General features: G+C 41.5%; 1 long non-coding RNA gene across 1 annotated transcript; it reads left to right on the forward strand.

The window, feature by feature from the left end:
• The first annotated feature begins 14,942 nt into the window (after window positions 1–14,942).
• Window positions 14,943–18,907, forward strand: LOC131273010 (uncharacterized). Its single transcript, XR_009183877.2, has 3 exons — window positions 14,943–15,168; window positions 18,144–18,210; window positions 18,816–18,907. It is a non-coding gene; the product is annotated as an uncharacterized lncRNA (long non-coding RNA).
• The last annotated feature ends 5,132 nt before the right edge of the window (window positions 18,908–24,039 follow it).

Consider the following 24,039-nt stretch of genomic DNA (forward strand, 5'->3'; position numbering starts at 1 on the left):
GGGGGCTTGCAGGGTGGGAGGTGTCTGGAAGTCGATTTGGTGAGACAGTGATGGAGGAGATTCTTGCGAGAGGTGGAATTTTGGGTTTCTGACTCAGAGGTCAGAGGTTCCGGGTGAAGCCCCTCCCCCTAGGGCTGGTGGCTGGGCCACAGTGATCCCTGGGATCTTTGTTGTGTGGGGAGCTTCCAAACCCTGAGTGGGCTGTTTTGGGGGCTTACAGGGCAGGAGGTGTCTGGATGTCAATTTGGTGAGACAGGGATAGAAGAGATTCTTGCAAGAGGTGGAACTTTTGGTTTCTGATGCGGAGGTCAGAAGGCCTAGGAGGAACCCTTCCACCTAGGGCTGGCAGCCCATCCATGGCAGTCCCTGAACTCATTGTAGTGCAGTGGTGCCCCTAGCAGGCTGTTTTGGGGGATTGGAGGGCAGGAGGTGTCTGGATGTCGATTTGGTGAGACAGTGACAGAAAAGATTCTTGTGAGAGCTGGAATTTTGGGTTTCTGAAATGGAGGTCAGAGTTTGTGGGTGGGACAGCTCACCCTAGGGGTGGCACCCAGTTGTGGGGATCCCTAAAGGCTGTGTTGTGCTGTGGTGCTCCCAGGCCCCCTGTTAACTGGATGCATGGTTTCCCAGGTCTGTGTCCCCTAAAGCCTGGTGGTCCATGCTCCAGAGACTCACACACCTTGAGTCTGCAATATCACAGACTTCCCATCCCTGAAACCGCCATGCACTCAGGTCCATCTGAGGTCCTTGATTATCCTAGCCCTCAGCGTTTGTGAGAGTTTGTTTTTTGTTTTTTGTTTTTTGTCTTGGTTCCTAATATTGTATTATCTCCTGGTCTTTTCTCCCATTTTATGCCCCAAGATCATTTTTTGTTTATTTAGTTTTTTTCTCCTTTCCTCTTCTTACTTGTTTCCCTCCCTTTTCTTTGCCCATCCCCTTTTCTTTCTTCTCATTTTTTTCCTTTTCTCTCTTTTTCTTCTTATTTATTTTATTTTCTTTATATAATAGGTGCTACAGGGAGTGCTTCACATTTGCTGTGTTTCCTCATTATCCATTTCCTCTTTTCTGTGGGAATTGATTTTGGCCACCTACACTATCCCCTTTCCCCCACATCTTGCTATCCTGCATCATCTACTGTCTCTCTTACATTCCACCTCCCTTTCTTTGGCCCGCAAATTGTCTGACTCTTTAATTTCTAATACCTTTGTTCTGTTTTCTGTCTTTTATCCACTCTTGATATTATTGTCTTTCTTTTCTCTTTCCCTCTCTCATGGAAATACTGGCTTTTTAATTCACACTATATTCCTCCCCATAATCAGTTGACTTTCTCATTATAAGTACTCTACTTACTGCTAAAACTCTAAACAACTTACATGAGTCTAATATCCATTCTCCCAGATCTCACATTGTTGTTCTGTTAACATATATTACCAAAACTACTTTACACATTTGCTTTTCTTATGCATTTTGCTTTCCCTGGCCCTAATATTTTCCTTCAAAGTGAACTTAGCCAGCAACAAGAAAATAGAGGAAGAAGAACAAAGTGACAAAGAGAAGACATAACACTTATGCAAGAACAACAACTAATTAATCCCCAAGACTAGACAAAGACGCTAAGGAACTGATTGAACACATCAAAATAAAATGATGACCAGACAGCAACAAAAACTAAAAACCAAACCAATAATCAGGACAACATGGCTGAATCCAATGAACAAACTAAAATTCATGAAGGGGAGCAGAACATCGGACAAGTAATTAAAGATCTCAAAACATATATTAGAGACCAACTTAATGAAGTAAAGGAAGAGATTAACAATATGAAGAAAACACTTGGAGAAGAAATTGCAGACATACGCAAAAAGGTAACAGATATGATGGTGATGAACATCACAGTTCAAGAAATCAAAAATACACTCTTAGCAAATAGCAGCAGATTAGAAGAGGCAGAGGAGAGAATTAGTGACATGGAAGACAGTACATCTGAAATCAAACAGATAGTAGAACTGATCAATAAAAGATAGAAAAAATCCAGCTAGTACTTAGGGACCTGAATGACAATGCAAAATGCACAAACATACGTATTATAGGCATCTCAGAAGGAGAAGAGAAGGGAAAGGGGGCAGAAAGGGTGTTGGAGGAAATAATGGCTGAAAACTTCCCAAATCTACTGAAAGAGATGGATGTACATGTCCAGGAAGCACAATGCACCCCAAACACCATAAATCCCAACAGGCCCACCACAACATATACTTGTCAAATTATCCAATGCTTAAGACAAAGAGAAAATTCTAAAAGTAGCAAGAGAAAAGAAAACCATCACATACAAGGGAGACTCCATAAGATTAAGTGCTGATTTCTCATCTGAAACCATGGAGGCAAGAAGGCAGTGGTATGATACAGTCAAGGTACTAAAAGAAAAAAATTTCCAACAAAAATACTCTACCCAGCTAAACTAGCATTCAAAAATGACGGAGAGTTCAAAATATTCACAGATAAACAGAAATTGAAAGAGTATGCCAATAAGAACCCTGCCCTTCAAGAAATACTAAAGGGAGTTCTACAGGAAGAAAGGAAAAAACAGGAGAGGCAGAGTTGGAGGAGAGTGTAAGAGCAATAAAAAGGACAAAAAGAGAAGGAAAAAACAACAAAATATGACAAACACAATTCCAAACAAAATATGGCTAACATAAATAATTCCTTGAAAGTAGTAACACTGAATGTCAATGGATTAAACTCACCTATCAAAAGATTCAGACTGGGAGATTAGATAAGGAAATATGACCCATCTATATGCTGTCTACAAGAAACACATCTTAGACACAGGGATTCATGGAGGTTGAAAGTGAATGGTTGGAAAACAATCTTACAAGCAAACAGTAATCAAAAGGCAGGAGTAGCTATATTAATATCAGACAAAATAGACTTTAAATGTGAAACATTTGTGAGAGACAAAGAAGGATACTAGATATTAGTGAAAGGGACAATCTCTCAAGAAGAATGAACAATCATAAATATTTATGCTCCTAACAAGGGCACCTCCAAATATGTGAGGCAAACACTAGAAAAACTAAGTGAAAGAATAAATGCCTCTACAATTATAGGGGGAGGCTTTAATACACCACTATCAACTTTGGACAGAAAATCTCAAAAGAGAATCAATAAAGAAACAAAAACTTTGAACAGTGTATTAAAGGAGCTGGATCTAATACACATATACAGATCATTACACCCAAATACAGCAAAATATACATTTTTCTCAAGTGCACATGGGTCATTATCCAAGATAGGCCATACACTAGGCCACAAAGAAAGGCTCAATGAATTCAGAAATATCAAAATCATACAAAATAATAGCTCTGAACACAGTGGAGTGAAACTGGAAATCTGTAAAGGCCAGAGGGCCAGATTTCACACCAATATGGAAATAAAACAACACACTCTAAGAAAAACAGTGGATCAAAGAAGAAATCTTAAAATAAATTAATAACTGCCTTGAAACTAATGAAAATAATAACACAACATACCAAAACTTGTGGGATGCAGCAAAAGCAGTACTGAGAAGGAAATTTAGAGCCATAAATTCATATATCAAAAAAGAAGAAAGAGCAAAAATTGAAGAACTAACTGCACATTTGGAGGAATTAGTAAAGAAACAACAAAGTAACCCCACAGGAAGAAGAAAGAAAGAATGAAGATAAGAGTAGAACTAAATGAAATAGAAAATAAGAAAGCACTTGATAAGATAAACAAAACCAAGAGCTAGTTCTTTGAGAAGATCAATAAAATTGACAAACCCTTAGCAAGACTAACAAAGAAAAAAAGAGAGAAGATGCAAATAAGCAAAATAAGTAATGAGAAAGAAGATATCACCACTGACCTCACAGAAATAAAGACTATCATAAGAGGGTACTTGGAAAAACTATATTCCAAAAAAAAGTCAATTCAGAGGAAATGGACAAATTCCTAGAAACTCATAAGTAGCCTATATTGATGAAAGAAGAAATTGATGATCTCAACAAACCAATCACAAGTAAAGAGATTGAATCAGTCTTTAAAAACCTCCCGACTAAGAAGATCCCTGGACCAGATGGCTTCACAGGTGAATTCTACAAACCATCCAAGAGAGAACTAATGCCAATCCTGCTGAAACTCTTCCAAAAAATTGAAAGAGAAGGAGCATTAACTAATGCATTCTATGATGCCAACATTACGCTAATACCAAAACCAAACCAAGAAACCACAAGAAAGGAAAATTATAGACCAATTTCTCTAATGAACCTAGATACAAATATCCTCAACAAAATATTTGCTAACCATATTCAAAAACACAGTAAATGATTTATACTGCATGACCAAGTGCGATTCATTCCAGGTATGCAAAGATGGTTCAACATAAGAAAATCAATCAATGCAATACACCATATAAACAAATTGAAAGATAAAAATCACATGAGTATATATATAGATACAGAAAAAGCATTTGACAAAATACAGCACCCTTTCCTGATAAAAACCCTGCAAAAGATTGGAATACAAGGAAATTTTCTGAGCATGATAAAGAGTATATATGAAAAACCCACAGCCAACATCATTTACAATGGTGAAATCCTAAAATCTTTCCCTCTGAGATCAGGAACAAGACAAGGATGCCCACTATCACCTCTTCTATTTAACATTGTCCTAGAAGTACTTGCTTGAGCATGGAGGCAAGAACTAGATATAAAAGGCATTCAAATTGGAAAGGAAGAAGTCAAAATTTCATTATTTGCAGATGACATGATCCTATACATAGAAAACCCTGAGAGGTATTCAACAAAGCTTCTAGAAATCATAAATGAATTTAGTAAGTCGCAGGTTATAAGATCAATGTGCAAAATTCAGTACCATTTCTGTGCACCAATAATGAGCAAGCTCAGGAGGAAACTAAGAAACAAATACCATTTACAATAGTAAATGAAAAAATCAAATGCCTAGGAATAAATTTAACTAAAGATGTAAAAAACTAATACACAGAGAACTACACAAGTTTGTTTAAGGAAATCAAAGAAGACCTAAATAAATGGTAGAATATTCCCTGTTCATGGATAGGAAGACTAAATATTATTAAGATGTCTATCCTACCAAAACTGACCTACACATTCAATGCGATTCCAATAAAAATGAACACAGCATTCTTTAAGGAACTAGAAAAACTTGCTATGAAATTTATTTGGAAAGGAATGAGGTCTTGAATAGCCAAAGACATATTGAAAAAGAAAAACAAAATTGGAGGAATCACACTACCTGACTTCAGAACATACTACAAAGCTACAGTAGTGAAAACAGCATGGTACTGGCACAAGGAGAGACAGACCATTGGAACCGAATTGAGAGTTCAGATATAGATCCTGATATATATAGTCATTTAATATTCGATAAAGTCATGAGACTCTCTCAACTGGGAAGGAATGGCCTATTCAACAAATGGTACCTGGAGAACTGGATATCCATATGTAAAAGAATGAAAGAGGATTACCATCTCACACTTTATACAAAGATCAACTCAAGATAGACCAAAGACCTAAATATAAGCACCAAGACCATAAAGACCTTGGAAAGCAGTGTAGGGAAACATCTACAAGACCTTGCAATAGGAAATGGCTTCATGAACATCACACCAAAAGCACAAGCAGCAAAAGAACAAATAGATAAATGGGACTTCCTCAAAATTAAAGCCTTCTGCACCTCAAAGGAGTTTGTCAAGAAAGTAAAAAGGGAACCCACACAATGGGAGAAAATATTTGGCAACCGTATATCTGATAAGAGACTTATAACTTGCATATATAAAGAACTCCTATATCTTGAAAATGAAAAGATAAACAACTCATTTAAGAAATGGGAAAGAGATTTAAACAGGCACTTCTCTAAAGAAGAAATTCAAATGGCCAGAAAGCACATGAAAAAATGCTCCAAATCTCTAGCTATTAGGGAAATGTGAATCAAAACTACAATGAGACACCATCTTACTCCCATAAGATTGGAAGCTATGAAAAAAAAGAAGACTACAAATGCTGGAGAGGATGTGGAGGAATGGGAATAATCATCCAGTGCTGGTGGGAATGCAGAGGTATCTGGCCTTTGTGGAGGACAGTTTGGTGGCTTCTCAAAAAACTAGCTATAGATTTGCCATATGACCCAGAAATGCCACAGCTGGGTGTTTACCCAGTAGAACTGAATGCAAGGACACAAACCGATATATGCACACCAATGTTGACAGCAGCATTGTTCACTATTGCCAAAATTTGGAATCGACCCAAATGCCCATCAACAGATGAATGGATAAATAAAATGTGGTATATACATACAATGGAATACTACTCAATTTTAAAAACAAATACACTACAAATACACATGATAACATGGATGAATCTCGAGAACCTTATGTTGAGTGAAGCAACCCAGGCATTGAAGGACAAATACTACATGACCTCAATGATATGAATTAAGTAAACCAAGCTGCCTCAGAGAGCTAGAGACTGGATGATAGGCTTAAAGAAAATTGGGGGGTAGAGCAAGGATGTAAGCTGCCACCTACATGGGTGAAAACTATGATAAGCTGGAGGTAAGTATTTGTACAAGGAAGGGATAAAATGGGGGCATAGGGTTACCTTTGGATGGGGCTTGAGGAGGACTAGGGATGGGAGGATGGGTAATTTTGGGGAGAGTGGGGGAACGTACGAACTTAGGAGATTGTCAGGTATTTGGTTGAGAGTATAATGCTGAGAAAACTTTCAAAAATATTATAAGAAAGGTTACCTGTTTAAGATGCTTAAAGGGGATAATCTGACACAGGACAGGCTTCTAGGGAGTATGTGAGTGCTCATTTTTCCATAGTGGGTTATATTATTGGATAGAGACCCATATAATGAGAGTGAAGGTATACTCACATCCTGGGGAGGGCTCATGTTCTCAAATACAGGGAATTGTATCTCTAGAGAGAAATGGTGACTCCCAATGCATTAGGGCAGTTGAGCATGTCAAGCCCTCAACACCATTGCAAGTATTTCTGAACACGGCCCTTCAAGCAATGAAGATTGGCTGTCAGTGTGGGCTCTGAGGTGAGGGGGAAAGGGGTATTGAATAGATGGAATCTATGTAACTTTGTGGGCAATAGAAGTGTTCCACAAGAGTACACAAGGATGGATATAAGACATGTAAAATTACACCAAAAAGATATAGGGGCTGATAGGCTAAAATGTAAATCATAATATAAAACTTAAGATAACTTAAAATTTAGAAAATTGTGTAATCCAAAATATAAACCACAATGTAAACACAAATGTTACCTTGTTTGAAAGCTATTGTCTCAATATCTGTACATTAGCTTCAGTAAATATAGTATGAATAGGTCAAACGATTATTGCTGTGGAAGGGAAAAGGGTTTTATGTTGGATATGTGGGAGTACTGTATAATGTATATACTAATTACTGTGATATAAAACTTTTTTGAAGACAAGCTTAATATTTAGGGAAAAAAAAGAACAGACATAGACACTGAGGAAAAGACAGAAGTAGTTGCCTTGCCAATTTGCATACAGGACAACACTTATTGCAGTGATGGAAGGCAAAACATCAAAAACAAAGCTTTTGCATTTTTTAATGTTTTGATATTTATTTTTACCTTAGTTTTTCTAAATTAATATGTATTCTCTACCTAACCTTTAAACTCATCACTATATTCCATTTTACTATTAATGGAAACTGGCAATATATTGGGCTTCATTTTTTAAGACGTTCTGGATCACAGAGAGGTTCAACAATGGCAGGGGAGGAATACTGGTGTGGGATGTTATTGACAGGGGACACATGGTTGGCAGGGAGTTCTCCAGGGCATATATCCAGGGTACATAAAAATGTTTGGATATTTTCATAGTGGGTACAATTAAAAACAACAACTGAGGGAGCGCTATGCTCCTAGCCAGGGGAGCTCTATCACATTCCCTAGAGGAACAGCAGCAATTCCCTAAGTGCAACATCAAAGACCAAAAAAGAAGAAAGGTCTAACAATGAGCCCTTGAACTAATGACTATGCTTGTAAGCCTGTGCACCTGAAATAAGAACAAGGCCTAGACCTGCAGGGTGCCTAGGAGTTACCTCCTGAGAACCTGTGTTGCTCAAATGTGGCCAGTCTCAAAGCCAAACTCAGCATGTAAATGCATTGCCTTCCCCCAGGCGTGGGACATGACTCCCAGGGATAAGCCTACCTGACACTGAGGGATTACTACCAAGTACCAGCTGATGATGGAACTGGAAAATGACCTTGAATAAAAGGGTCAACTCAGACCAGCAGAATATCTCAGTCTACATATAATACAAGGAGTTAAAAATGCTTTTTGACCTGAATAAAAGGGGGAAATGGAAAGGACAAGTGAGTTTATATGGCTATGAGTCTCCAAGAAGAGGCAGAAGATTATCAGATAGGTCGTCCTGTTGCACACCTCAGCGGAATCCCACAGACAGATGAAGTAGATACAACCTCAGGTTTTGGTTCTTCTGAGGGCCACAGAGACCCACAGTTTCTATGATCATGGCAGATGGAGTTCAGTGCCATGTCAATTGGTCCTACTTTGGAGTTTGTGTTTCTGTGTGATGGAGCTGGACTCAGATGTGATCTTTGTCCACAAGCCTCTCCTGTTACTTTTACCAGATCTGTAGTTGGCCCTGGGGTTTAGTGTATACCTAGGGGTCCTGATTCTCTGGACTGACCATGTGATAGCCAGGTCCTGGGACTCAACAGACTTGCAACTCCTACACTCTGGTTTATTGAACTTACCCCAGTCAGCTAACAGGGAGGTGAAGAAGGTCAACCACCACACCAGGGAGCCAAGAGTACCTACAATTGAAAGCAGGAGAATTGCATCCAGCATCCATGTGGAATCTACGCCCCTTTTGATATAGATGTGGAGTGGACACAACCATTCTACAAGGACGGAGGAATATAGATTGGAGTGGACTTACTGATATTCTATTCATGAACTATTGTGATTAGTAATCGAAGAAAATGTGGCATTGGTGTGGAGAAAGTGACCATGGTGGCTGCTGGGGGTAGGGAGTGGGAGGAAGAAATGTGATGTGGAGGCTATTAAGGAAATGCAAATCAGAACCACAATCTGATACCATTTCACACCCACTAAAAGGACAACTATTAGAAAAAATGGACAGTTACAAGGCTTGGAGAGGATATGGATAAACAGGAACATTCACTCATTTTTGGTGGTAATAAAAAGTAGTGGCAGTTGCTGTGGATGGCTGACAGTTGCTCAGAAAGTTAAGTATGGAATTACCATATGAACCAGTAATCCCACCAGGATGGAACCAGATTCTGAAAACAGTTCCCACTCTAAGCCTTAGGCTTCTTTGCATTTGCTCCACAGCTTTGAAGAACTGTCCACGGTGCTGCCCTTCTCTGGTTGAAGTTCCTTTAGATTCACATGCTGAGAGTCTGAGTCACCATTTTAACTTTTTTTTGTTAGAAAAATAAAATATTTTATTTAAACCTCCTTACTCCAACACTGATGCTCTAACTTTCTTTCAGAAGATGAAATTTTCTGATCTATAACTTTTTCCTTTTCCCTGACAAATTTTGAAGGTTTCTTTTAGGACATGGCTGTTAGCAATAGACTTCTACATTTTTTTTTTTTTGAACTAGAAAAGTATTTATTCTTAAGATTTAATGCATAATTTCTTTAAATACAAAGAATTTGAATATATAGTGTTGAAATTTTTAAACATATTATATTACAAGTAATCCTTTTCTTACTTGCATGACTTTTCAGGATTTTTTTCTATCATTGTTTTTATATAGGTAATCTTTATATTCATTTAACTTTCTTTCAATTCTTTCAAAACTAATACAGGTTGAACATAATTTGCCTAGATAATTTTTTAAAAAGATTTATTTATTTATTTATTTCTCTTCTCTTCCCTCCCACCCCGGTTTTCTGTTCTCTGTGTCTATTTGCTGCGTCTTTGTTGTCCGCTTCTGTTGTTGTCAGCGGCACGGGAATCTGTGTTTCTTTTCGTTGCATCATCTTCTTGTGTCAGTTCTCCATGTGTGCGGCACCATTCCTGGGCAGGCTGCACTTTCTTTCATGCTGGGCGGCTCTCCTTATGGGGCGCACTCCTTGAGCGTGGGGCTCCCCTATGCGGGGGACACCCCTGCATGGCACGGCACTCCTTGCGCACATCAGCACTGCACATGGGCTAGCTCCACACAGGTCAAGGAGGCCCGGGGTTTGAACCGTGGACCTTCCATGTGGTAGATGGATGCCCTAACCACTGGGCCAAGTCTGCTGCCCCCTAGGTAATTTTTTAAAATATATTTTTTACTTCCTTTTAAGAGATACATAGATCACACGAAATGTTACATTAAAAAATATAGGAGGTTCCCAAATGTCCCACTCCCCATGTCCCCCACTTTTCCCACATCAAGAACTTCTTTCATTAGTGTGGTACATGCATTGCATTTGACAAATACATTTTGAATGCTAGACAGCATGGGCTGTTATTTACAGTGTAGTTTACACTCTCTTCCTGTACATTCAGTGGGTTATGGCAGGATATATAATGTCCTGCATCTGTCCCTGCAATATCATTGAGGACATCTCCAAGTTCTGGAAATGCCTCCATATCACACCTCCTTTTTCCCTCTCCCTGCCTTCAGCAACTACAGAGGCCACTGTGTCCACATCTATGATATAATTACTTTCATTGCTAGAGTCACAATAATTCTATAGTAGAATACCAGTTAAACACACTCTAGTCCATATTTTATTCCTCTTATTGTGAGGACCCTGGGATGGCAGTGCCTACACCTTCACTTAATTGAGTAGGGACTTCTTTCCCACATGGCTGGTGGATGTGACTCTCAGACCCACAGATGTAGACTCTCTCAGTTCCTTTGTGTGGTGGTTATCCTTTCTCACCTCCCTATCAGCTGACCTGGGTAAGCCCAATGAACTGCAGTGTAGGTGCTGCAACACCACTGAGGCTCAGGGCCCAGCTGGTACATGGATGGCCCAGAGATCCAAGTCTTCTGGGCATAGAGGAATCCCAGCCCCAACCACAGGTTCAATAAAGGGACAGAAGTGGCATGTGATGAAAGTCATTTCTGAGTTATACTCCATCACACATAGGAGGACTAATTCCAAGTTAAGGCTCACCATTAAGGCACTGAACTCTGGAGCTATCTGCCATGACCATAGGACCAGGGTGTCTCCATAGCCCTCAGAAGCACCGCTACCTGGGGTTGTCTTGTATCATCTTTGGCTGCCTATGAGATCCTGTTGAGATGTGCATAAGCACAACCCCTCTTATGACCCCCGATTCATTTTGAAGTCTCTTAGCCACATAAACTCATTTGTCTCTACCATTTTCCCCTTTTATTTTAGGTCTTTTTCCAGTTTCATCACCAGCAGTGCTTGGTTGTGATCCCTCGGGGCCAGGGAGCCTCATCCCCGGGAGCTATGTCCTATGCTGGGGGGAAGGTAATGAAATTATATGCTCTTTGGTCAGAGAGTGGCCATATTGGAGCATCATGGAGGCATTCCAGAGGTAACTCTTAGGCACCCTGCAACAATAGGCCAAGTTGAAATTTCAAGCACAACAGGCTCATAAGCATAGTCATCAGTATCAAGGTCCCATCACTGGACCATCCTTCTACACTGGTCTTAGCCCTTGCACTTGGGGGATTCTTGGTGTTCCATTGGGGAATGTGGCAGAGCTCCCCAGATGAGAACCCAGCCCTCCGACCCTTGTCGTGTGAGACTTTACCCACTATAGCTATACCCCATGTACCCTATATGCATGCCAAGGTGAACTCCCTCCCATACATCTCCCATCAATGACACCCTACACCAATGTTCCTCCTCTCCCATAGTTGCATCCTCTGTGATCCAAAACTTCTTTAAAAATGAAGCCTAATATATTGACAAATTCAATTACCAGAAAAATGAAATAGTAATGATTAGTTTGAACATTAGAAAGAAAATACGTATTAATTTAAAAAACTAAGAAAAGTTTAAAAATTGGGGTATTAAAAAGTTAAAAATACTACAAAAACTTTTTTTGATGTTTTGCCTTTCATCACTATAATAGGTGCTGTCCTGTATGTACAGTGGCAAGGCCATCTCTTCCATTTCTTCCTCAGTGTCTTACCACATTTTTATATTTTTTGTCATTATGTCTTCAAAGAAGTTTTAGGTCACAGTAAAGTCACATACAGAATACAAGGGACTCCCATATACTCAACGTCCTCCCCAATTTCCCCCTTCCCCACCAATGATCTTTTTACATGTGGATGTTACATTTACTACAACTGATATGTAAATATTGAAACATAGCTACTAACCAAGGTCAGTAGTTTACATTATGATTTACGTTTTGGACCATACACTTTTTATAAGTTTTTAGTGAAATTTAACATGATCTGTATCCATCATTGCAGGATTATGCAGAACACTTCCATTGTCCCCCAATTGCCCCTCTTCCATCTATTCTATTCATCTCTGCCCCTCCCCTTGGGGCCCATAGTGACAACCAAGCTTCACTGCTTGAAGGACAAGATTCATAGATACTTGCAACAATGCTGAGAGTGCTTTGACATACTGGACTGTCCTCCCCCTTTAGGAGCTACCCATGCTCTTGAGAGGCACCGTCCCCTCTGTTTGAGAACATTAGGCATCCCCAAGATGGGGGTACAACACCTTCCCAGGCATTGTATGGCTCTGATATAACACACTGTGACAAGATGAGCACTCACACGCTCCCTAGAAGCCAGCTCCAGGTGCATCCTGTGCCAGATGCTCTCCATCCAACCCCCTGAACCAGTAACCCTTCCTTGTTGTGTTGCCAAAAGGGTTTTCTCAACATTGTAGTTTCAACCACATACCTGCCAATTCCCTGTGTTCACCTGGTCGCTCCCCCAACATTTTCCCCTTCCTCCTTCTGATCCATCTGCCCCAACATAGATCCTGTAGAGCTTGCACTGTCCAACCCAGTAGTATCCCTACACCCCTGCCATATCCCTTCACTGCACCACTCAATTCCACTTTATCATAGATTTTGTCTGTATAGGTATTTGCTCACAACCTTCTTCTCCCTTTATATTTTCTGTAAGCCTTTCTTCCAGACTTTAGTTCTCTGAGTTGGCTCGATTTGCTTAATTCATATCAGAGAGGTCATGTAATATTTATCCTTTAATACCTGGCTTGCTTCACTCAACATAAGGTTCTCGAGATTCATCCATGTTATCCCATGTGTTAATACTGCATTCCTTCTTACAACTGTACTCATTCCATTGTAAGCATTCCATTGTACGTGTATACCACATTTTGTTTATCCATTCATTTGTTGAAGGGCATTTGGGTTGATTCCAACTCTTGGCAATAGTGAATAATGCCACTACGAACATTGGTGTGCATGTATCGGTCATGTCCTTGTTTTCAGTTCTTCTGGGTATATACCCGGCAGTGAACTGCTGGGTCATGTGGCAGATCTGTAGTTAGTTTTTTGAGGAATGGCCAATCTGTCTTCCACAATGCCTGACCATTCTACATTCCCACCAGCAGTGGATGAGGGTTCCCATTCCTCCACATCCTCTCCACCACTTGTGGTTCTTTGTTTTTTAATAGCTGCCAGTCTATTGGGTGTAAGATGGTATCTCATTGTAGTTTTGATTTTCATTTCTCTAATAGTTAGTGACGTTGAGTGTCTTTTCATGTACTATTTAGCCATTTGTACTTCTTTGGAGAAGTGTCTGTTCAAATCTCTTGCCCATTTTTTAAATGAGTTGTTTGTCTCTGTTTTTCAGGTAAAGGATTTCTTTACATATGCTGGATATTAGGCTCCTATCAGATATATGGTTACCAAATGTTTTCTTTCATTGGGTAGGCTGTCTTTTCACTTTCTTCACAGACTCCTTTGAGGTGCAAAAGGTTTTAATTCTGTGGAGGTCCCTTTCAACTATTTTTTATTTTTCTTCTCCTATTTTGAATGTGAAGCTCATGAAGCCATTTCCTATCACAGTGCCCTGTATATGCTTCCTTACCTTATCTTCCAAGGTCTTTATGGCCTTGGCTTTTATATTTAGATCTTTGATCCATCTTGAGTTGATTTTTGAGTAAAGTTTGAATTGGTGTTCCTCTCTCATTCTTTTGCATATGGATGTCCAGTTTTCCAACCTCCATTTGTTGAAGTGGCCATTCTCTCTCAGTTGAGAGGGCTTGGTGGCCTTGTCGAACATCAGGGACTGTATATGTGAGGATCTGTATCAGAACTCTCAATTCAGGTCCATTGGTCAGTATGCCTTTGCGACAACACATGCAGTTTTGACCACTGTAACTTTGTAGTATGTTTTAAAGTCAGGTAGCATGATTCCTCTGATTTTATTTTCCTTTTTCAATATGTCTTTGTTCAGGGCCCCTTGCTCGTCCAAATAAATTTCATAGGTACTTTTTTCAATTCACTAAAAAATGCTGTGTTGCTTTTCATTGGGATTGCATCAAATCTGTAGATTAGTTTGGGTAGGATGGACATCTTAATGATATTTATTCTTCCTATCCATAAACAGGGACTATTCTTCCATTTATTTACATCTTCTTTGATTTCCTTAAACAGTGTTGTATAGTTTTCTGTGCATGTCATTTACATCATTAGTTAAATTCATTCCTAGCTATGAGATTTTTTAAGTTACTAGTATAAATGATATATTTTTTTATTGATTTCCTCCTCAGATTGATGGTTATTGGTATGTATAACTGTTCGATTTTTGCACAGGTGACGTCCTGCAAGCAAGTCGGGCAGTATGTGATTGGGTGCCTGGCGCTGTCCGCCAAGGGTAGGGCCACGCCCTCTTAGGGGCGTGGAGACCCGGAGCGGGGCGGGACCTCATTGGCCCAGGCGCAGGCGCAGAAGCTCCGGCCCTCAAGTCCCACCCAGTTTACGGCGCGGCGGCTCCTTTAAGAGCCCGTGGTGTTTAGGGAACGCACGAGGACCTGCTGGCGTGTCCTGGGGGTGCCGCCCGGGACCCCGAGAGCAGGAGGGACATGTCGGCCGGTGTACGGGGCTCCGGGGAGCGCTCGGCTCCGCGCCCCGGGACCCCGTCCGTGTCCCCGGCCCGCGGTAGCAGTAAGTTTGGGGACCCGACTTGGCGTCGGGGCGGGGCGCAGCTTCTGCGGGCGGCGCGGGGCGGGGGGCGCAGGGTCCAGTCCGGGGTCCCGGCCCAGCCCGGCTGGCCTGCGGCGCGGGCCCGTGTCAGAATAAGGGTCCCGCGGCCCACGGGAAGGGCGGCCCACCCTCCCCCACGCTCCTTCCTGCTCCCCACCATGGTCCCTCCTTCCCACCGAGCTCCTTTCCGCCCCCCACGGCCCCTCCTGCCGCCCTCCCCACGGTCCTCCTGTCCTCACCAGGACCCTTCCTCCCCCTCATTGTCCCTCCCACCCCCCGAAAGTCCCTCCCCCACGGTTCCTCCAACCCCATGGCCCCTCCTTCACACAGTCCCTTTCTCTCCCCCCACAGTCCCGTCCCTGCAAGGTCCCTGCCCCCGCACTTCTCCCCATGCTCCCTCGCCCCCCCCCCACTGTTTCGCCAGCCCCAGCATGATCCCTGTCCCAGTTCTAACGTCCCTCCCCGCATATGGGCCCTCCTAGGCCCCCATGGTCCTCTCTGCTCCCCAAAGTTCCTCCTCCCTGCCTACTGTCCCTCACCCACATGATCACCCAGGCCCACTGTCCCCACCAGTGGTTCTCCCCTCCACAGGTCGTCCTGCTCCCCTCTCCATCCCTGCCCCTCCAAAGTCCCTCCTTGCCCCCTACATTCCCCCTCATGAGCCCACACCCCCCATCTTTTCTGGCCCCTCCTGCCCCCCCTACTGCTCCTCCTGCTCCCCAAGATTCCTGACCCCTCAAGGTTCCTCCTGTCCTCCAGGGTCCCTCCTCACCCTACGTCCCTTCCCCCATGGACCCTCTTCACCCCCACGGTCCCTCCTGCCTTTCCAAAGTCCCTCCTCCTCTCCCAGGGTCCCTCCTTTCCAAGATCCTCCATCCCCATGGTCCCTCCTGCCCCCTACAGTCCCTCCTGGACCCCCACAGTTCCTCCTCCACCCAAAGGTCCCCCCCCACTGTCCCTCCTGTCATCCCACAGTCCCTCCTCACTCCCATGGTCTCTCCTGTCCCCCCTTCCCTCCTCCTGTTCCCCATGTCCCCTCCTGTCCCCCACTGTCCTTCCTACCCCCCCATGGTCTCTCCACTCTCACTTTCACTCCTGCCTCCCCATGGTACCTCCCTGCCAGAGTTTCTTCTCACCCCCATGGTCCCTCCTGCTCCCCCAAAGTCCCTCCTCCACCCCTATGGACCCTCTCCCATATGGTCCCTTCTCCATCCCATAGTCCCTGCCCCCCATGGTCCCTCTTGCACCCCTATATGGTCTTTCCTCCCCTCACAGTCCCTCCTGCCCCCCCCCATTCCTTCCTGCCTCCTCTCTTTCCTGCCCCCATGGCCCTTCTAGCCCATGACCCCTCCTCCACTGCAGTCCCTCCACCCCCTCCATGGTCCCTTCTCCCCCTCCACAGTCCCCCACCCTCCTTGCATTCCCCTCTCCATCCCCCCTTCCACCACTCCCCACCATGGTCCCCCCTTTTGCCCCGCTCTCTGCCCTTCTGATCCTCTGAGGTCCCTGGGGTGCTTCCCCTTTCAGCACCCCCTTCCCAGGCCATGCACTTCAAATTTGCCTCTGGAGCCAGGCGGAGGCTGCCTGGCTTTCTTCTCCCACCTGGAAAAGTCAGGCTCAGGGACTGGCCTGCAGCAGTGGCTCTTAAAGGGGTTACTGCTGAGGGGAATTGATCACTCCCAGGGAACGGGCTCCTGGGAAGGCCCAGGGGAGCATGACTGACACCTGGTATGTGCCTGTAGGGAGCACAGTGAATGGGGACCCCTCCCGGGAGTGGTGTACAGGTGCAGGTTTGTGTCCAGCCTGGGCATTTTACAGGGATCACAACAGTTGCAACTAAAAGTGTGTATCAGACCCCAGAAGTCTGCAGGTGTGGGCTTCTCCTCTTCTTAGGTGTTTGCATTCTTTGGGTCAAAGCCCTGGTAAGTCTCTTGAGTCTCATTTTCTGTCTTCCTCCCCTGTTTTACTGCATTCTGCTTTCTGGGAGTACACAGGGCATGTGAGCTCTGGGTTCTAGGGACCCACTCCCATCCTGTCCCCTCCTGGCTGTGGCTGCACTGGAGGCCCAGGACAGCTTCAGCCTTGGCTTCCCTCAGAGCTCCCCATGGTCCCAGGGATACTCTTTTCCTTTTGGTAGTGGTTACATACCATATGATCTCTCCGAAGTGTATAATCAGGGCTTATGGTATAATCACAATATTGTGCATTCATCACAACAAAAATTTGAAGACATCTTCAGTACTCTAAAGAGAAAATACCCATGCCCCTCAGCTGTCCTTCCCCAGCCCTGCATAACCACTGATCCAGCTTCATCTTTATAATCTGATTTACATCTTATGTAAATTAAGTCATACAGTCTGTAGTACTTTGTGTAAGGTTTCTTTTACTTAACATAAGTGACATGATATTAATATTTTGTAGCATTAACATACATTTGTTTAATTTCAAAGAAAAGAGTCATATATGCAGTTTTATCCATATTCATATTCCACACATGGCTTTTTATTTTAAATAATTTTTATTGGCTTTTTTAAAGATAAATAGATCACACAAAATGTTACATTCAGAAACATAAGAGTTTCCCATATATTGCACTCCACCCCCGTACCCTTCTCCTCCCACATTCTCATCCCCTTTCATCAGTAAGAAACATTCATTGCATTTGGTGAATAACCCAATGAATGCCCCACATCACACCTCTTCCTCCCTCTCCCTGCCCTCAGCAACTCCCGTGGCCATCGTCTCTCTGTCAGTGATATATTTTCTTCCATTTGTAGAGTCACAACAGGTACATAGAAGGACACCAGCAAGTCCACTCCAATTCTTAATATATTCCTCCATCCTGTGGACCCTGGGATGGCAATGTCCACTCCACATCTAAATTGAGAGGGGGTTAGATCCCACATGGCTGATGGATGCTATTCTTCTGTTTGCAGTTGTAGATACTCTTTGTTCCCTGGTGTGGTTGTTGACCATTCTCAACTTCCCCGTCAACTGACCTGGGTAAGTGCAACAAACCGGAGAGTAGGTGTTGCAACTCTGATGAGGCTCAGGGCCCAGCTGGTACGTGGACAGCACAGAGGTTCAAGTCTCCTAAGCATACACCAACCCCAGCACCAACCACAGGTTCAGTCAAAGTGACAGAGGAGGCATGTGTAGAGAGGCCACATCTGAGTCCAACTCCATCACACTCGGGAGCACAAATTCCAAAGTAAGGCCCCCTGGCAAGACACTCAACTTCAGACCCAGCTGTCATGACCGTAGAACCTGTGTGTCTCCGTAGCCCTCAGGAGCACCAGGACCTACGGTTGTATCTACTTTCGCTGTCTCTGAGATTCTGCTGAGACATGAGTAAGTGCGAACCTTCTGATGAACTCCCAACTCATTTGAAGTCTCTTAGCCATGTGAACTCATTTGTCTTTACCATTTCTCCCTTTTATTCAAGGTTTTTTTCCTAGTTTAATCAGCAGCTGGTAGTGATAGTAATCCCTTGGTGCCAGGGAGGTTCAGGGTGCCTAAAATTAGATAAAGGTGCAGATCTGTTTGTGGATGTACCACCTTTTGTTATCCATGCAGCAACTAATAGACATTCGTATTTTTTTTCCCAGTTTTGACTGCTATGCACTTGCCCTAGGAATCGACAGACACAATTTCATTTGTCTTGGATAAATTTCTTGGAGTGGAATTAGCAAGAATTATGGTAAGCTTATATTTTTAAGAAACTGACAAAATTTTTCCCAAAGTGGCAGCACCATTTTGCATTCTCACCAGAAATGTACAAGGGCTCCAGTTTTTCCACATCTTCCCTAACAGTTTGTATTATGTCTCTTGATTTTAACCATTCTAGTATGTGTAGCAGATTTTAACCTGTATTTTCCTAGTGATGAAAAGAATCAAATGCTGCTTCTTTGGTAAATGTTTATTCACATATTTTCCCATTTTTAAGTGCCACTTGCCTTTTTTTGTTGTTTTTTTTTCAAAAGCATACAATTTATCCACAGTGGTCGAACAGTGGTATTCAGTACAATCACATAGTTGTGCATTGATCACCTCATTCATCATTAGAACATTTTCATTATTTCAGTAATAATAATAAGAAATTAAAAACAAGTAAGAATTCATCACCTCTTAATCTCTCCATGCTTCCCCTGCTGTCAACAGATCCCATTTCTGGCTTATTTTACACAAATACTTTTTTTTCTCTATAAATTAATATATTTTTGTATTTTATGTAAATGGAATCATATATTATCTTACACAATACATTTAGATCATAGTAATGCAGGCTTCCTGCATTTGTCCAGTTGTGTCTCGCTTGCTTCACTGACCATACTGTTCTCCGGGTTAATCCATGTTGTCACATGGTTTACGACTTCATTTCTTCTTACCACTGCATAATATTGTCTCATTTGTTTATCCATTTTTTGTTTATCCATTCATTAGCTGATAGACACCTGGGTTGTTTCCAGCTTTTGGCAATTGTGAATAATGCCACTATGAATGTAGGTGTGCAGATGTCTATTCATGTCACTGCTCTCAGTTCTTCTGGGGTATATACCCAGTAGTAGTGTTGCAGGGTCATGTGGCAAATCTATATTCAATTTCTTTTTTTTTTAATTAAAATTATTTTCTATTGTCACAAAAAATGTTACATTAAAAATTATAAGAGTTTCCCACATACCCCACACCCCACCCACCCACTCCTCCCACATCAACAATCTCTTTCATCCTTATAGCACATTCATTGCATTTTGTGAATACTTTTTGGGACACTGCTGCACCTCATGGATTATAGATTACATTGTAGTTTACACTCTCCCCAGTACATTCACAGAGTTATGGCAGGATCTGTAATGTCCTACATCTGTCCCTCCCATATCATTTAGGACAACTCCAAGTCCCCACAATGCTCCCACATCATATCTCTTCTTCCCTTTACCTGCCTTCAGCAACTTCTGTGGCCACTGTCTCCACATCAATGATAAAATTTCTTCCATTGCTAGAGTCACTGTATTTCTATAGTAGAATACAGGTGAGTTCACTCTAATCCATATTTTATTGCTCCATCCTATGGACCCTGGGTTGGTGATGTCCACTCCACCTCTATATCGAGAGGAGGCTTAGATCCCATATGAGTGATGGATGTGATTCTCCTGCTTGGAGTTGTAGGCACTCTCAGTTCCCTAGTGTGGTGGTTGACCATCTTTACTTCCCTGTTATTCCGCTTCTTTAGGAACTGCAAAACAGTCCTCTACAGTGGCTGTACCATTCTGTGTTCTTATCAACAGTGAATAAGTGTTCCTCTCTCTCCACATCCTCTCCAACACTTGTAGTTCTCTGACTTTTTACTAGTGGCCATTGTGATAGTTCTGAAATTCTATCTCGTTGTTTCCATATGCATTTCCCTAATCATTAATGAGGTCGAATATTTTTTCATGTGTTTTTTTCCATTTGTATTTCTTCTTCGGACAAATGTCTATTCATGTCTTTGCCCATTTTTTAATTGGGTAATTTGTCTTTTTATTGTTGAATTGTAGCATATCTCTGCATATTCTGAATATTGAACCCTTATGAAACATGTAGATTTCTAAATATTTTCTCCCATTGAGTCAGCTGCCTTTTTACCCTTTTCACAAAGTCCTGGGAGGTGCAAAAGTTTCAAATTTTCAGGAGGTCCCATTTATGTAATTTTTCTTTTGTTGTTTGTGCTTTGGGTGTGAGGTCCAAGAAACTACCATGTACCACAAAGTCTTTAGATGTTTCCCTGCTTTTTCTTCTAGTAGTTTTATGGTATTTGCTTTTATATTTAGGTCTTTGATCCATTTTGAGTTTTTATTTTATTTTTTTTTAAGATTTATTTTATTTATTTCTCTCCCCTTCTCCCACCAGTTGTCTGTTCTCTGTGTCCATTTGCTGCATGTTCTTTTTGTCCGCCTCTGTTGTTGTCAGTGGCATGGGAATCTGTGTTTCTTTTTGTTGCCTCATCTTGCTGCGTCAGCTCCCTGTGTGCGTGGTGCCATTCCTGGGCAGGCTGCACTTTCTTTCGTGCTGGGTGGCTCTCCTTATGGGATGCACTCCTTGCGCATGGGGCTCCCCTATGCGGGGGACACCCCTGAATGGCATGGCACTCCTTACGCGCAGCGAGTGTGAGGGCCAACTCAATATGGGTCAAGGAGGCCCACGGTTTGAACCATGGACCTCCCATGTGGTAGACGGATGCCCTATCCATTGGGCCAAGTCCGCTTCCCAAGTTTGTTCTTGTACAGAGAGTGAGATAGGGGTCCTCTTTAATTCTTTTGGTTCTAGATAACCAGTTCTCCCAGCAGCATTTGCTGAAGAGTCTGTTTTTTTCCCAGTAACACAGACTTGGTAAGCTTGTCAAAAAACTAGCTGACCATAGAGATAGATGAGGGTTTATTTCTTTAATGAATTCAATTCCACTGATCATTGTGTCTCTTTATGGTATTTTCATGCTGATTTGTCCACTCTAGCTTTGTAATATGTTTCACATCAGGCAGTGAAATTCCTCCTATGTCACTCTTCTTTTTTAGAATACTTTTGTATATTCACATGCTCTTTCCCTTTGAAATGGTTTGGTAATTGTCTTTTCTATTTCTGTAAAGTAGACTCTTGGAATTTTGATTCGTATTACCGTGAATCTATAAATCAGTTTTGGTAGGATTCACACCTTCGTGACATTTAGTTTTCCAGTCCATGTACATGGAATGTCTTTCCAATTGTTTCGGTCTTTTAAAATTTCTTTTAGCATAGTTTTGTAATTTTCTCCATGATAGTCAAGTACTTCTTTTGTTAAATTGACTCCTAGAAATTTGTCTTATTGGAAATGGAATTTTCCCCTGATTTCCTCCTCAAATTGTGCAATACTAATGTATAAAAACAAAAACATTACTCATTTCTCTGTGTCAGTCTTGCTGCCTGTCACTGTGCTGAACTCATTTATTAGTTCCAGTAGCTTTGGATGTAGACCTTTCAAAATTTTCTAAATATAAGATCTTGTCATCCTCTTTTCTTATTTGGATGCCTTTAATTTTTTTTCTCCTTTTATTGTTCTACATAGCAGTTCTGTTACAATGTTGAATAACAGTGGTGCTAATGGGCATTCTTGTCTTGTTCCCAGTCTTAGAGGGAAAGCTTTCCCCACTGGTTATGATATTAGATGTGGGTTTTTCATGTGTGCATTTCATCATTTTAAGGAACTTTCCTTCTATTCATCTCTTTTGAAATATTTTTATAAGAAAGGATGCTGGGTTTTCTCAAATGCTTTTTCTAGCTGAATTGAGATGATCATGTGGGTTTTTCTCCTTCAGTTCGTTCATGTGGTATATTACATTAATTGATTTTCTTATGTTGAACCAGCCTTGCCTACCAGGAATAAATCGCACTTGGTTGTGATGTATAAGTCCTTTGATATGCTGCTGGATTCGATTTATAAATATTTTGTTGAGAATTTTTGCATCAATATTCGTTAGAGAGAATGGTCTGTAATTTTCTTTTCCTTACAGTGTCTTTATTTGGTTCTGGTATTATGTTGATGTTAGTTTCATAAACATTGTTGGGTTATTTTCCCACCTCTTCAACTTTGTGGAAGAGTTTAAACAGTATTGGTGTTAGTTCTTTTTGAAATATTTGGTAGAATTTATCTGTGAAGCCACATGGTCCTGGAGTTTCTTTGTTGGGAGATTTTGAAGATAGATTCAGTGACTTTAAATGTGATTGGTTCAAGTTCTTTTATTTCCTGTAGTATGATGTTGGTTGTGCATTTCTAGGAAGTTGCCCATTTCATCTAGGTTGTCTAATTTGTTGGCATACACTTTCGCAGAATATCCTCTTATGATCCTTTTTAGTACTGTGGCGTCAGTCATAACTTCTCCCCTTTCATTCCCAATTGTATTTGTTTGCTTCCTTTTTTTTTTCTTTGTTAATCTTGTTAGGGGTTTGTGAATTTTACTGATCTCAAAGAACCAGTTTTTGATTTTGATTTTCTCTAGTTTTTTCTTTCTTCTCAATTTAATTTATTTCTCCACTAATTTTAATTATTTTTTTTGCTTGCTTTGAGGATTGGTTTGCTGTTCTTTTTCTAGTTTCTCTTGTTGTTCAGTTAATTCTTTGAGTTTAGCTCTTTCTTCTTTTTTACTATAGGCTTTTTGGTCTATAAATTTCCTTCTCAAGACTGCCTTTGCTGTGTACCATTAGTTTTGAAAAGTTGTGATCTCGTTTTCATTTTTCTGAATACATTTACTGATTTCACTTGCAATTTCTTCTTTGACCCACTGGTTATTTAGGAGTGTGTTGTTTAGCCTCCACACACATTTGCGAATTCACCTTTATTCTGTCTGTTACTGATTTTCAGTTTCATTCCCTTATGAGCATCTGAGAATGTGCTTTGTATAATTTCAATCGTTTTATATTTATTGAGAGCTGTGTTGTGCCCTAACATGTAGTCTGTCCTGGGGAAGGATCCATGGGCATGTACAAAGAATGTATAACCCACTGAGTTTGAATGCTGCATTTTCTGTATGTCTGTTAAGTCTAACTCATATTGTTTAAGTTCTCTATTTCCTTGTTGATCTTCTGTCTAATTCTATCTAATGATGTGAGAGGTGTGTTGAAGTCTCCAATGATTATAGTAGAGGTGCCTATTTCTCCCTTCACTTTTCCCAGAGTTTGTTTCCTATATTTTGGGGCACCTTGGTTAGGTGCATAGATACTTATGCTGTTATATCTTCCTGTTTGGTTGTCCCTTTTATTAAAATTCAATGTCCTTCTGTATCTCTTATAACTTTTTTGCATTATAGTCTGTTTTGTCCAATA

Source organism: Dasypus novemcinctus, chromosome 28 (genome assembly GCF_030445035.2).
Source record: "Dasypus novemcinctus isolate mDasNov1 chromosome 28, mDasNov1.1.hap2, whole genome shotgun sequence".
NCBI classification, from domain to species: domain Eukaryota; kingdom Metazoa; phylum Chordata; class Mammalia; order Cingulata; family Dasypodidae; genus Dasypus; species Dasypus novemcinctus.